General features: G+C 47.1%; 1 pseudogene; it reads left to right on the top strand.

Moving 5' to 3' along the window:
- Positions 1-3,508: 3,508 nt before the first annotated feature.
- The window catches only part of LOC115183300 (regulator of G-protein signaling 7-like), a 74,384-nt pseudogene continuing 61,795 nt past the window's right edge, over positions 3,509-16,097 (top strand).

The raw sequence follows: 16,097 nt of genomic DNA, 5'->3' as shown, positions 1-16,097 counted from the left end.
GGTACGGGGTGGTTCCTGGGTAGGGGGTGGTCCCCGGGTAGGGGGTGGTCCCGGGTATGGGGTGGTCCCCAGGTAGGGGGTGGTCCCCGGGTATGGGGTGGTCCCTGGGTATGGGGTGGTCCCTGGGTAGGGGGTGGTCCTGGGTAGGGGGTGGTCCCTGGGTAGGGGTGGTCCCTGGGTAGGGGTGGTCCCTTTGTACAGGGTGGTCCCTGGGTAGGGGGTGGTCCCTGGGTAGGGGGTGGTCCCTGGGTACAGGGTGGTCCCTGGGTACGGGGTGGTCCCCGTGTAGGGGGTGGTCCCTGGTTAGGGGGTGGTCCCTGGGTATGGGGTGGTCCCTGGGTACGGGGTGGTCCCTGGGTACGGGGTGGTCCTGGGTAGGGGGTGGTCCCTGGGTACGGGGTGGTCCCCGTGTAGGGGGGTGGTCCCTGGTTAGGGGGTGGTCCCTGGGTATGGGGTGGCCCTGGGTACGGGGTGGTCCTGGGTACGGGGTGGTCCCTGGGTACGGGGTGGTCCCTGGGTAGGGGGTGGTCCCTGGGTATGGGGTGGTCCGTGGGTAGGGGGTGGTCCCTGGGTACGGGGTGGTCCCCGGGTATGGGGTGGTCCCGGGTACGGGGTGGTCCCGTGTACTGGGTGGTCCCTGGGTGGTCCCCGGGTACTGGGTGGTCCCTGGGTATGGGGTGGTCCCTGGGTATGGGGTGGTCCCTGGGTATGGGGTGGTCCCTGGGTACGGGGTGGTCCCTGGGTAGGGGGTGGTCCCGGGTACGGGGTGGTCCCGGGTACTGGGTGGTCCCGGGTACTGGGTGGTCCCTGGGTACTGGGTGGTCCCTGGGTGTGGGGTGGTCTCCGGGTGTGGGGTGGTCCCTGGGTGGGGGTGGTCTCCGGGTGTGGGGTGGTCCTGGGTAGGGGGTGGTCCTGGGTAGGGGGTGGTCCCTGGGTAGGGGGTGGTCCCTGGGTACGGGGTGGTTCCCGGGTACGGGGTGGTCCCTGGGTACGGGGTGGTCCGTGGGTACAGGGTGGTCCCTGGGTAGGGGGTGGTCCCTGGGTAGGGGGTGGTCCCTGGGTATGGGGTGGTCCCTGGGTATGGGGTGGTCCCTGGGTACGGGGGGTCCGTGGGTACAGGGTGGTCCCTGGGTAGGGGGTGGTCCCTGGGTACGGGGTGGTCCCTGGGTACGGGGTGGTCCCTGGGTAGGGGGTGGTCCCTGGGTATGGGGTGGTCCCTGGGTATGGGGTGGTCCCTGGGTACGGGGTGGTCCGTGGGTACAGGGTGGTCCCTGGGTAGGGGGTGGTCCCTGGGTTTGGGGTGGTCTCCGGGTGTGGGGTGGTCCCTGGGTGTGGGGTGGTCTCCGGGTGTGGGGTGGTCCCTGGGTAGGGGGTGGTCCTGGGTAGGGGGGGGTGGCTGGGTAGGGGTGGTCCCTGGGTACGGGGTGGTTCCTGGGTACGGGGTGGTGGGTAGGGGGTGGTCCCTGGGTAGGGGGTGGTCCCTGGGTACGGGGTGGTCCGTGGGTACAGGGTGGTCCCTGGGTAGGGGGTGGTCCCTGGGTTTGGGGTGGTCTCCGGGTGGGGTGGTCCCTGGGTGTGGGGTGGTCTCCGGGTGTGGGGTGGTCCCTGGGTAGGGGGTGGTCCCTGGGTAGGGGGTGGTCCCTGGGTACGGGGTGGTCCGTGGGTACGGGGTGGTCCCTGGGTAGGGGGTGGTCCCCGGGTAGGGGGTGGTCCCCGGGTAGGGGGTGGTCCCCGGGTACGGGGTGGTCCCCGGGTAGGGGGTGGTCCCCGGGTAGGGGGTGGTCCCGGGTAGGGGGTGGTCCCTGGGTAGGGGGTGGTCCCTGGGTATGGGGTGGTCCCTGGGTATGGGGTGGTCCCTGGGTAGGGGGTGGTCCCCGGGTAGGGGGTGGTCCCTGGGTATGGGGAAGGAAACATAAAATTTACTCAACTTGACATTGGCTCAACTTACCCCAAGGCAAACATTTTAACTATATTAGCCTACACAGCTACAAGGATACACGTTAATACTACACTTTACTACTACACATTAATACTACACTTTAATACTACACTTTAATACTACACTTTAATACTACACTTTAATACTACACTTTACTACTATACACTTTAATACTACACTTTAATACTAGATTTCAGGACCTCATATTGAAGCTAATAGAGACATGATGTTTATAACTTTCCCCCACTCTCCCCTGAGTATTGATGCTGCTGATGTCCATTCAACCATATTCTCTCCCTGAGTATTGATGCTGCTGATGTCCATTCAACCATATTCTCTCCCCTGAGTATTGATGCTGCTGATGTTCATTCAACCATATTCTCTCCCCTGAGTATTGATGCTGCTGATGTTCATTCAACCATATTCTCTCCCCTGAGTATTGATGCTGCTGATGTTCATTCAACCATATTCTCTCCCCTGAGTATTGATGCTGCTGATGTCCATTCAACCATATTCTCTCCCCTGAGTATTGATGCTGCTGATGTCCATTCAACCATATTCTCTCTCCTGGAGTATTGATGCTGCTGATGTTCATTCAACCATATTCTCTCCCCTGAGTATGATGCTGCTGCTGTTCATTCAACCATATTCTCTCCCCTGAGTATTGATGCTGTGATGTTCCATTCAACCATATTCTCTCCCCTGAGTATGATGCTGCTGATGTTCTCATTCAACATTTCTCTCCCCTGAGTATTGATGCTGCTGATGTTTCATTCAACCATATTCCTCTCCCTCGAGTATTGATGCTGCTTGCTGTTCCATTCACCCATATTCTCTCCCCTGAGTATTGATGCTGCTGATGTTCATTCAACCATATCTCTCCCCTGAGTATTGATGTGCTGATGTCCATTCAACCATATTCTCTCCCCTGAGTATGATGCTGCTCGATGTCCATTCAACCATATTCTCTCCCCGAGTATTGATGCTGCTGAATGTTCCATTCAACCATATTCTCTCCCCTGAGTATTGATGCTGCTGATGTTCATTCAACATATTCTCTCCCTGAGTATTGATGCTGCTGATGTTCATTCAACCATATTCTTATCCCCTGAAGTATTGATGCTGCTGATGTTCATCCAACCATATTCTCTCCCTGAGTATTGATGCTGCTGATGTGTCATCCACCATATTCTCTCCCTGAGTATTGATGCTGCTGATGTCCATTCACCATATTCTCTCCCCTGAGTATTGATGCTGCTGATGTTCATTCAACCATATTCTCTCCCCTGAGTATTGATGCTGCCTGATGTTCATTCAACCCTATTCTCCCCCTGAGTATTGATGCTGCTGATGTTCCATTCAACCATATCTCTCTCCCCTGAGTATTGATGCTGCTGATGTCCATTCAACCATATTCTCTCCCCTGAGTATTGATGCTGCTGATGTTCATCCAACCATATTCTCTCCCCTGAGTATTGATGCTGCTGATGTTCATCCAACCATATTCTCTCCCCTGAGTATTGATGCTGCTGATGTTCATCCAACCATATTCTCTCCTTTCTTTGCCAGATGGAAGATGTCATCGCTCATATGCAAGATGAGAAAAATGGAATTCCTGTCCGCACGGTCAAGATTTTTTATCTAAGATCCCAAGTGTTTTTTCAGGTAAGACAAAACATTTATAGTTACAGTAAAAAGATGTGTGTGTGTTTGAGAGAGAGAGAGTGAGAGCGAAATAAAGATGTCTGTATATATATACACACACAGTTGAAGTCAGAAGTATACATACACTTAGGTTGGAGTCATTAAAACTCGTTTTTCAACCACTCCACAAATTTCTTGTTAACAAACTATAGTTTTGGCAAGTCGGTTAGGACATCTACTTTGTGCATGACACAAGTCATTTTTCCAACAATTGTTTACAGACAGATTATTTCACTTATAATTCACTGTATCACAATTCTAGTGGGTCAGAAGTTTACATACACTAAGTTGACTGTGACTTTAAACAGCCTGGAAAATTCCAGAAAATGATGTCATGGCTTTAGAAGCCTCTGATAGGCTAATTGACATCATTTGAGTCAATTGGAGGTGTACTTGTGGATGTATTTCAGGGCCTACTTTGACATCATGGGAAAATCAAAAGAAATGGCCAAAAGTTTTGAGAATGACAAAAATATTAATTCCCACAAAGTTTGCTGCTTCAGTGTCTTTAGATATTTTTGTCAGATGTTACTATGGAATACTGAAGTATAATTACAAGCATTTCATAAGTGTCAAAGGCTTTTATTGACAATTACATGAGGTTGATGCAAAGAGTCAATATTTGCAGTGTTGACCATTCTTTTTCAAGACCTCGACAATCCGCCCTGGCATGTTGTCAATTAACTTCTGGGCCACATCCTGACTGATGGCAGCCCATTCAGCCCATTCTTGCATAATCAATGCTTGGAGTTTGTCAGAATTTGTGGGTTTTTGTTTGTCCACCCGCCTCTTGAGGATTGACCACAAGTTCTCAATGAATTAAGGTCTGGGGAGTTTCCTGGCCATGGACCCAAATATTGATGTTTTGTTCCCCGAGCCACTTATTTGTCACATTTGCCTCATGGCAAGGTGCTCCCATCCATGCTGGAAAAGGCATTGTTCGTCCCAAACCTATTCCTTGATGGTTGGGAGAAGTTGCTCTCGGAGGATGTTTGGTACCATTCTTTATTCATGGCTGGGTTCTTAGGCAAAATTGTGAGTGAGCCCACTCCCTTGGCTGAGAAGCAACCCAACACATGAATGGTCTCAGGATGCTTTACTGTTGGCATGAACAGGACTGATGGTAGCGCTCACCTTGTCTTCTCCGGACAAGCTTTTTTCTGGATGCCCCAACAATCGGAAAGGGGATTCATCAGAGAAAATGACTTTACCCCAGTCCTCAGCAGTCAATCCCTGTACCTTTTTGCAGAATATCAGTCTGTCCCTGATGTTTTTCCTGGAGAGAAGTGGCTTCTTTGCTGCCCTTCTTGACACCAGGCCATCCTCAAAAAGTCTTCGCCTCACTGTGCATGCAGATGCACTCACACCTGCCTGCTGCCATTCCTGAGCAAGCTCTGTACTGGTGGTGCCCCGATCCCGCAGCTGAATCAACTTTAGGAGATGGTCCTTGCGCTTGCTGGACTTTCTTGGGCACCTGAAGCCTTCTTCCACAACAATTGAGACGCTCTCTTTGAAGTTCTTGATGATCCGATAAATGGTTGATTTAGGTGCAATCTTACTGGCAGCAATATCCTTGCCTGTGAAGCCCTTTTTATGCAAAGCAATGATGACGGCACGTGTTTCTTTGCAGGTAACCATGGTTGACAGAGGAAGAACAATGATTCCAAGCACCACCCTCCTTTGAAGCTTCCAGTCTGTTATTTGAACTCAATCAGCATGACAGAGTGATCTCCAGCCTTGTCCTCGTCAACACTCACACCTGTGTTAACGAGAGAATCACTGACATGATGTCAGCTGGTCCTTTTCGTTGCAGGGCTGAAATGCAGTGGGAAATGTTTTTTTGGGGGATTCAGTTCATTTGCATGGCAAAGAGGGAATTATTTGCAATTCATCTGATCACTCTTCATAACATTCTGGAGTATATACAAATTGTCATCATGCAAACTGAGGCAAGCAGACTTTGTGAAAATGTATATTTGTTGTAACGGACGGCCGTCGTCAAAATGAGACCAAGGTGCAGCGGAGGATGTGTTCATTGTGACTGATTTTAATGGACCGAATGAACATATGAACAATATACAAAAATTAACCAAAAAACGACCAGCAACAGTTCTGTCCGGTTTAACAAAACTAAACAGGAAAAATATTCACCCACAAACCCCAAAGGAAAAACAGGCTGCCTATGTATGACTCTCAATCAGCAACGACGATCTACAGCTGTTTCTGATTGAGAGCCATACACGGCCGAAACAAAGTAATACACCAACATAGAAAAAGGAACATAGAACGCCCACCCTAGTCACACCCTGGCCTAACCAAAAATAGAGAACCAAAACCCTCTCTATGGCCAGGGCGTGACAATTTGTGTCATTCTCAAAACTTTTGGCCACGACTGTATATAGAGAGAGGAAAGATAGATGGAGGCAGCAAGAGAGAGATCGACTTCTACAGGTGTCATGACTGTCTGGACAGAATGGGAAGATCAGACTGATGGAGGGAGAGAGGGGGTGACAGTAACCAGGCGCTCTCTCTCCCACAGAGAAGAGAGGGGGAGTTGCTGGATGGTCACCCTTCACACCCTGCTGTAAATCTCTAGAGGGGGAAACTTTCTCATTCAGTATCTGTTATGTAGTGTTCTACTCCTGGAGGACTCACTAGGTCTTCAGTATCTGTTATGTAGTGTTCTACCCCTGGAGGACTCAGTAGGTCTTCAGTATCTGTTATGTAGTGTTCTACCCCTGGAGGACTCAGTAGGTCTTCAGTATCTGTTATGTAGTGTTCTACCCCTGGAGGACCCAGTAGGTCTTCAGTACCTGTTATGCAGTGTTTTAGTGTTCTACTCCTGGAGGACCCAGTAGGTCTTCAGTACCTGTTATGTAGTGTTCTACCCCTGGAGGACTCAGTAGGTCTTCAGTATCTGTTATGTAGTGATTTACCCCTGGAGGACTCAGTAGGTCTTCAGTATCTGTTATGTAGTGTTCTACCCCTGGAGGACTCAGTAGGTCTTTAGTATCTGTTATGTAGTGTTCTACCCCTGGAGGACTCAGTAGGTCTTCAGTATCTGTTATGTAGTGTTCTACCCCTGGAGGACTCAGTAGGTCTTCAGTACCTGTTATGTAGTGTTCTACCCCTGGAGGACTCAGTAGGTCTTCAGTATCTGTTATGTAGTGTTTTACCCCTGGAGGACTCAATAGGTCTTCAGTATCTGTTATGTAGTGTTTTAGTGTTTTACCCCGGAGGACTCAGTAGGTCTTCAGTACCTGTTATGTAGTGTTTTACCCCTGGAGGACTCAGTAGGTCTTCAGTACCTGTTATGTAGTGTTCTACCCCTGGAGGACTCAGTAGGTCTTCAGTATCTGTTATGTAGTGTTTTACCCCTGGAGGACTCAGTAGGTCTTCAGTACCTGTTATGTAGTGTTCTACCCCTGGAGGACTCAGTAGGTCTTCAGTACCTGTTATGTAGTGTTCTACCCCTGGAGGACTCAGTAGGTCTTCAGTACCTGTTATGTAGTGTTCTACCCCTGGAGGACCCAGTAGGTCTTCAGTACCTGTTATGTAGTGTTCTACCCCTGGAGGACTCAGTAGGTCTTCAGTATCTGTTATGTAGTGTTTTAGTGTTCTACCCCAGAGGTAGAATACTAATATACATACAGATTATTGACAACATCTACTTACCTATTGAGTCATCCAGGGGTAGAATATTTATTTGTTTATTTTGTATTTATTTGTTTATTTCACCTTTATTTAACCAGGTGGGCTAGTTGAGAACAAGTTCTCATTTCAACTGTGACCTGGCCAAGATGAAGTAAATCAGTGTGACACATACAACAACACAGAGTTACACATGGAGTAAAACAAACATACAGTCAATAATACAATAGAGAAAGTCTATATACAGTATAGGTGTGTGCAAATGAGGTAGGATAAGGGGGGTGAGTCATAAATAAGTCATCGTGGCGAAATTATTACAGTATGGCAATTAAACACTGGAATGGTAGATGTACAGAAGATGAATGGTGCAATTAGAGATACTGGGGTGCAAAGGAGCAAAATAAATAAATAAATAAATACAGTATGGGGATGAGGTAATTGGATGGGCTATTTACAGATGGGCTATGAACAGGTGCAGTGATCTGTGAGCTGCTCTGACAGCTGGTGCTTAAGCTAGTGAGGGAGATATGAGTCTCCAGCTTCAGAGATTTTTGCAGTTCGTTCCAGTCATGGCAGCAGAGAACTGGAAGGAGAGGAGGCCGAAGGAGGAGTTGGCTTTAGGGGGACCCAGTGAGATTACCTGCTGGAGCGCGTGCTAATGAGTGGGTGATGCTATGGTGACCAGTGAGCTGAGATAAGGGGGGGCTTTACCTAGCAGAGACTTGTAGATGACCTTGTAGCCAGTGGGTTTGGCGACGAATATGAAGCGAGGACCATGCCAACGAGAGCATACAGGTCGCAGTGGTTGTAGTATATGGGGCTTTGGTGACAAAACAGATGGCACTGTGGATAGACTGCATCCAGTTTGCAGAGTAGAGTGTTGGAGACTATTTTGTAAATGAAATCGCTGAAGTCAAGGATCTGGTAGGATAGTCAGTTTTACGAGGGTATGTTGGCAGCATGAGTGAAGGATGTTTTGTTGAGAAATAGGAAGCCGATTCTAGATTTAACTTGGATTGGAGATGGTTAATGTGACTGGTCAACTACTGTTGACCAGGAGCCCTATTCCCTATCTAGAACACTACTGTTGACCAGAGCCCTATTCTCTATATAGAGCACTACTGTTGACCAGAGCCCTATTCCCTATATAGAACACTACTGTTGACCAGAGCCCTATTCTCTATATAGAACACTACTGTTGACACAGGAGCCCTATTCCCTATAGAACACTACTGTTGACCAGAGCCCTATCCCTATATAGAGCACTACTGTTGACCAGAGCCCTATTCCCTATATAGAACACTACTGTTGACCAGAGCCCTATTCCCTATATAGAGCACTACTGTTGACCAGAGCCCTATTCCCTATATAGAACACTACTGTTGACCAGAGCCTATTCCCTATATGAGCACTACTGTTGACCATAGCATATTCCCTATATAGAACACTACTGTTGACCAGAGCCCTATCCTCCCCATGAATGGATCCTTTACTCTGATAGGAGGAGCTGTTAGTAGTGCTGTCCATGGTGCTGAATGGAGCCTTTTATATTCAAATCATTTGGGTCTATTAGAATCGTATGGGTCCGTAGAGAGTCTATTACAATCATATCTGTCTATAGAGAGTCTATTACAATCATATGGGTCCATAGAGAGTCTATTACAATCATATCTGTCTATAGAGAGTCTATTAGAATCATATGGGTCCATAGAGAGTCTTGTTAGAATCATATGGGTCCATAGAGAGTCTATTAGATTCATATGTGTCCAGGCCTCCCGAGTGACGCAGCTGTCTGAGGCGTCACTAAAGCCACAGGTTCGATCCCAGGCTGTGTTTTTTACAGCCGGCCGTAACCAGGAAACTTTGACTGGGAGACCCCATCGCACTCTAGTCGTGGACCGGGGCCCCTGTAAGCTGACTTCGGTCTCCAGCTCCACTGTGTTTCCTCTGCTTCTGGGTTAAGCGAGCGGCGTTTCAGGACCAGTGGCGCGGCTAGGCAGGGTCGTGTTTCGGAGGACGCACGGCTCTCGACCTTCACCTCTCCCGAGGCCGTAGTGGAGTTGCAGTCGATGGGACAAGACTGTAACTACCAATTGGATATCATGAAGTTGGCGAGACAAAAGGGTAAAAAAATAATCGTATGGGTCCATAGAGGGCCTATTAGAATCGTATGGGTCCATAGAGGTCTATTAGAATCATATGGGTCCATAGAGAGTCTATTAGAATCATATGGGTCCATAGAGAGTCTATTAGAATCATATGGGTCCATAGAGAGTCTATTAGAATCGTATGGGTCCATAGAGGGCCTATTAGAATCGTATGGGTCCATAGAGAGTCTATTAGAATCATATGGGTCTATAGAGAGTCTATTAGAATCATGTGGGTCTATAGAGAGTCTTTTGGAATAGAAGGTCTATTAGAATCATATGGTTCCATAGAGAGTCTATTAGAATCATATGGGATCCATAGAGGGTCTATTAGAATCATATGGGTCCATAGAGGGTCTATTAGAATACGTATGGTCCATAGAGGGTCTATTAGAATCGTATGGGTCCATAGAGAGTCTGTTAGAATCATATGGGTCCATAGAGAGTCTTTTGGAATAGAGGGTCTATTAGAATTGTATGGGTCTATAGAGAGTCTATTAGAATCTTATTGGGTCCATAGAGAGTCTGTTAGAATAGAAGGTCCATTAGAATCATATGGGGTCCATAGAGAGTCTATTTCGGCAAGGCCTTGCTTTTTTTTTTCCACTGTGAAATTACGTTGTAAAAAAAATGCTCTATAGAATTTACACTGATTGTATGTGATTTTATTTGATTAGCTAACCGTGATTAACGGCATTCAGGGAAATACAGGCACTTGACTTGTTTATCCAAACCCAGCAGTTGGCTTTGTTCTGTGTTTCTGATCTACATTCTAATGTAGTCCTCTGCAGATGGACTCTGTTTGTTTTGTAGATTGTCTCTGTAGATTGACTCTTAATCTCTCTTTTGAATTTATTCTGTAATGTAGTCTCTGTAGATTGACTCTTAATCTCTCTTTTTAATTTATTCTGTAATGTAGTCTCTGCAGATGGACTCCCAGTCTCTCTTTTTAATTTATTCTGTAATGTAGTCTCTGTAGATTGACTCTTAATCTCTCTTTTTAATTTATTCTGTAATGTAGTCTCTGCAGATTGACTCCCAGTCTCTCTTTTCCCTTTATCCTGTGTGGTCCTTTAGAAATGGATTGTATTGGGGAGTGGTGAATATGAACTGCTAGGAGATTTGCTGCAGTAAGGAAAGGAGAGCAGTGGTGATGTTTCAGACTCACCTCTCCTTTTGATATGCACGTAACAATATACTGTACATGAGAAGAGACATTTATGTAAAGTTATTGAAATATGTAGAGGTTTTTTTTGCGATCACATGTTTTTGATACCAGCAAAAGCAGAATGTTGAATGTTGTGTGTTTTGTCTTGTTGAATGTTGAGTGTTGTATGTTTTGTCTTGCAGGTTCTGACATTGTGCAGTGGATGATCAAAAACCTAAACATTGAGGACCAAGGTCAGATTTATTTACGATGTTATTTACATTCAAATGTGTCTGTTTTTGTTGTTGACGTTGTTGATGTATCGTTGAAAATGTCATCAACTCAACACTTTTTTTATTAACTGATGTTTTGGTTTTCCTAATTACATTTTACTTTCTCCGTATTGGTCCCCCCGTGGGAATCAAACCCACAACCCTGGCGTTGCAAACACCATGCTCTACCAACTGAGCCACACGGTACTAATGAAGGATCTTAACGATTCAAACTCTAAATTCCTAGAAATACAGAAGGATCAAACAGCCACTGAAATACATCATTTAGTTTCCTCTGAAATGCTTCAGATTTATTTTTTTACATTCAATGTGATTTGATTTCAGTGCCATCAGCTCAATAGTTCTGACCTGTGGTATCAATGCTCTTGACTTGTGGTATCAATAGTCTTGACTCGTATCAATAGTCTTGACTTGTTGTATCAATAGTCTTGACTTGTTGTATCAATAGTCTTGACTTGTTGTATCAATAGTCTTGACTTGTTGTATCAATAGTCTTGACCTGTATCAATAGTCTTGACCTGTGGTATCAATAGTAGTGGATCAAAATCCCTTTCCTCTAGTCCCTCCTCCCTCAAGCTCCCTTTCCTCTAATCCCCCTCCCTTCAACTCCCTTTCCTCTAATCCTCCTCCCCTCAAACTCACGTTCCTCTAAATCTCCTCCCTTCAAACTCCCTTTCCTCTAATCCTCCTCTCCTCAAACTCCCTTTCCTCCAATCCTCCTCCCTCAAACTCCCTTTCCTCGAATCTCCTCCCCTCAAACTCCCTTCCCTCTAATCCCCCTCCCCTCAACTCCCTTTTCATCCAATCCTCCTCTCCTTAAACTCCCTCTCCCCTAGCTCTCCTTGAGTGACTCCTCTCCAGCTGAGCTCTGAGCCCCTGAGCGATGAGCCCCACCACACTCCCATGGCACCTGGTCTGCCAGCACAGCATCCCAGCATCCCAGCCCTGAGCCATCAGCCCAGCACACAGCAGCTCCAAGCTGTGGACGGAGTAGAGGCTGAACCCCCCTCAAACCATGACCCTTCGTTGATGAGCTTTAGAGCAGAGACTGGGAGGGAGAGAGGGGGGAGGGGAGGACAGCTCGGAAAGCTTTCTCACTGGAGGGAGGGGAACGCATGGCTTTGAAGTGTTGCAGGAGGATAAAAACACTGTGTGGGCAAAATGGCACCCATTTCTGATGTAGTACTCCTCTTTTTTCCTTTCACTAGGCCAGAGTAAACTGCATCATGATGCTAGTAAACCATATGAAAATACAATTAGGACTCTAACGAAGGGTCAGCATCAAATTGTTAATTGGCTTTTTACCAATTTGCCATACAACAGACCACGTATTCACCCTGCGCATCTTAATTGACAAGCAAACAAACCAAAACAAAGGCAAAGTCTTCTCATGCTTTGTTTATTTTCAAAAAAGCTTTCGACTCAATTTGGCATCAGGGTTTGCTATACAAATTGATGGAAAGTGGTGTTGGGGGGGTAAAAAACATATGACATTATAAAATCCATGCACACAAACAACAAGTGTGCGGTTTAAAATTGGCTAAAAACACACACATTTCTTTCCACAGGGCCGTGGGGTGAGACAGGGATGCAGCTTAAGCCCCACGCTCTTCAACATATATAGCAACAGTCTGCAGCACCCGGCCTCACCCTACTAGAATCCGAAGTCAAATGTCTACTGTTTGCTGATGATCTGGTGCTTCTGTCCCCAATCAAGGAGGGCCTACAGCAGCACCTAGATCTTCTGCACAGATTCTCTCAGACCTGGACCCTGACAGTAAATCTCAGTAAGAATAAAATAATGGCATTCCAAAAAAGGTCCAGTTGCCAGGACCACAAGTACAAATTCCATCTAGACACCATTGCCCTAGAGCACATAAAAAACAATTTTACCAATTGGTAACTATTTAAGTTTCCCTGCATTAAGTCCCCGACCACTAGGAGCGTCGCCTCTGGATAAGCATTTGCTTATGGCGGAATACAGTTCATTCAGTGCAGTCTTATTGCCAGCCTCAGTCTGTGGTGGTATGTAGACAGCTACGAAAAATACAGATGAAAACTCTCTAGGTAGATAGTGTGGTCTACAGCTTATCATGATATTTTTTTATTTAACGAGGCACGTCAGTTAACAACAACTTCTTATTTTCAATGACGGCCTACCGGGGAACAGTGGGTTAACTGCCTTGTTCAGGGGCAGAATGACAGATTTTTACCTTGTCAGCTCGGGGATTCAATCTAGCAACCTTTCGGTTAACGGCCCCAAAGCTCTAACTCTAACTCTAAAATCATACAGCCTTGTCGAATCAAACGGCCTTGATCTAGCTGTTAAATCATACAGCCTTGATTCAGATGACAAATCATACAGCCTTGACCCAGGTGTTGAATCATACAGCCTAGATCCAGATGACAAATCATACAGCCTTGACCCAGGTGTTGAATCATACAGCCTTGATCCAGGTGTTGAATCACACAGCCTTGGTCCAGGTGTCATTGAAGACAATGAGGAGGTAGTAGAGGAAGCAGCTTAGACTGGAGAACATGTTCAAAACCAGAGGTTGCTTCCCAAATGGCACCCTACTCCCTATATAGTACACTAGCCCTATGGGCCCTGGTCAAAAGTAGTGCACTATAGGGGACTCCTGAGTGGTGCAGCGGTCTAAGGCACTGCATCGTAGTGCTTGAGGCGTCACTAAAGATACGGGTTCGATCCCAGGCTGTGTCACAGATGGCAGTGACCGGGAGACTCATGAGGCGGCGCACAATTGGCCCAGGTTAGGGGAGGGTTTGGCCGGCCGGGATGTCCTTGTCCCATCGCGCTCTAGCGACTCCTTGTGGTGGGCCGGGCGCGTGCACGCTGACTTCGGTCGCCAGTTGTCCAGTGTTTCCTCCGGCACATTGAGAAGTAGTGCGGCTTGGCAGGGTCATTTTTTCGGAGGACGCATGGCTCTCGACCTTCATCTCCCCCGGGTCCGTAGGGGAATTGCAGTTATGGGACAAGACTTAACTACTAATTGGGGAGAAAAAGGTGCAAAAGTACAAAACATTTTTTTTTTTAAATCTTGCACTATAAAGGGAATAGAGTACCATTTGGTTCAGTTGTTCCACGGCTCGGAGGGAAAAACATATGTTATCCAACAGACAAACATGTATGATGTTGAATCATTACAATCTTGAATCACAAAGTCTAGTTTTAATGTGATTTAAAGATCATCTGCAGAGGGGGGGAAAAAAAAGCCTTTCAATTAAAACCGTAGAAGAAAAAACCCAGATCTCACCTGGGAAGATTTAAAGGCTGAGGGTTTTAAATGTCAAGTGTTTGATGTCTGCCTTCGGGTATTCATTGGACCGGTACGTCACCGTAAGGCTGCTCTCACAAATAATGGCACACACACACACAAGATGGGCTGCAGATTCTCTCTCTCTCCCTCTCATTCTGCTGTGGAGAGATGGTGTTTGTTCTTCACGGGGTGCCCTTTCTTGTGGCAACAGGTCACAAATATTGCTGCTGTGATGGCACACAGTGGTATTTCACCCAATAGACATGGGAGTTGATCAAAATTGGATTTGTTTTTTCGAATTCTTTGTGGGTCTGTGTAATCTGAGGGAAATATGTGTCTTGTTTCAGGTAATGTCGCAGGTCACTACTTCCCACTTCACAGTGTCGCTCTAAACTTCTGGAAGACCGAGTTTTGGAAACTCGGTATTCCAAATTTCTATCAGCATGTAAATGTGCAACCAGAGGGAAAAAAAACTCTGGACCACCTTTACTCCACACAGAGATGCGTACAAAAGCTCTCCCTCACCCTCCATTGGCAAATCTGACCATAATTCTATCCTCCTGATTCCTGCTTTACAAGCAAAAAATGAAAGCGACTCGATCAACAAAAAAGTGGTCAGATGAAGCAGATGCTAAACTACAGGACTTGTTGCTAGCACAAGGTTCCGGGATTCATCCAATGGCATTGAGGAGTACACCACAATCAGTCATTGGCTTCATCAATATGTGCATAGATGACGTCATCCCCACAGTGAACGTACGTACACACCCCCAACCAGAAGCCATGGATTACAGACAACTCCACACTGAGCTAAAGGCTAGAGCTTCTGCTTTCAAGGAGCGAGACTCTAACCCAGGAGATTATCAAAAATTCCACTATGCCCTCTGACGAACTATCAAACAGGCAAACCGTCAATACAGGACTAAGATCAAATCGTACTACACCGGCTCTGACACTCGTCGGATGTGGCAGGGCTTGCAAACCATTACAGGATACAAAGGGAAGCACAGCCGCGAGCTGCCCAGTGACCACGATCCTAACCAGATGAGCTAAAATGCCTTCTAAACTTTCTTAGAGGAAAGCAACACTGAAACCATGCGAGAGAGCACCAGCTGTTCCGGACGACGTCTGTGATCACACTCTCCGTAGCCGATGTGTAAGACCTTTAAACCCGTAACATTCACAAGGCCGCAGGGCCAGACGGATTAAGAAAATGCGTATCAGAGCATGTTCTGACCAGCTGGCAGTGTCTTCACTGACATTTTCAACCTCTCCCGGACCCAGTATATAATACCTACATTTTCAGCAGACTACCATAGTCCCTGTGTCCCAAGAACACGAAGGTACCTGCCTAAATGAATACCGATCCGTAGCATTCACGTCTGTAGCCATGAAGTGCTTTGAAAGGCTGGTCATGGCTCACATCAACACCATTATCCCAGAAACCCTAGACCCACTCCAATTTGCATACCGCACCAAAAGATCCACAGATGATGCAGTCTCTATTGCTGTCCACACCGCCCTTTCCCACCTGGACAAAAAGGAACACCTATGTGAGAATGCTGTTTCATTGACTACAGCTCAGCATTCAACACCATAGTGCCCTCAAAGCTCATCAATAAGCTAAGGACCCTGGACTAAAACACTATCCCTCTGTCAACTGGATCCTGGACCAATCCTGACGGGCCGCCCCCCAGGTGGTAAGGGTAGGTAACAACACTCCGCCACGCTGAATCTCAACACGGGGGCCCCTCAGGGGTGTGTGCTCAGTCCCTTCCTGTACTCCCTGCTCACTTATGACTGCATGGTCCAGGCACGACTCCAACACCATCATAAGTTTGCTGATGACACAACAGTGGTAGGCCTGATCACCGACAATGACGAGACGCCTGTAGGGAAGAGGTCAGAGTACCTGCCGTGTGCTGCCAAGGAACACAA

The sequence above is a fragment of the Salmo trutta genome, unplaced genomic scaffold (assembly GCF_901001165.1).
Source record: "Salmo trutta unplaced genomic scaffold, fSalTru1.1, whole genome shotgun sequence".
Lineage (NCBI taxonomy): Eukaryota > Metazoa > Chordata > Actinopteri > Salmoniformes > Salmonidae > Salmo > Salmo trutta.
This window is presented reverse-complemented; position numbering and strand designations above follow the sequence as displayed.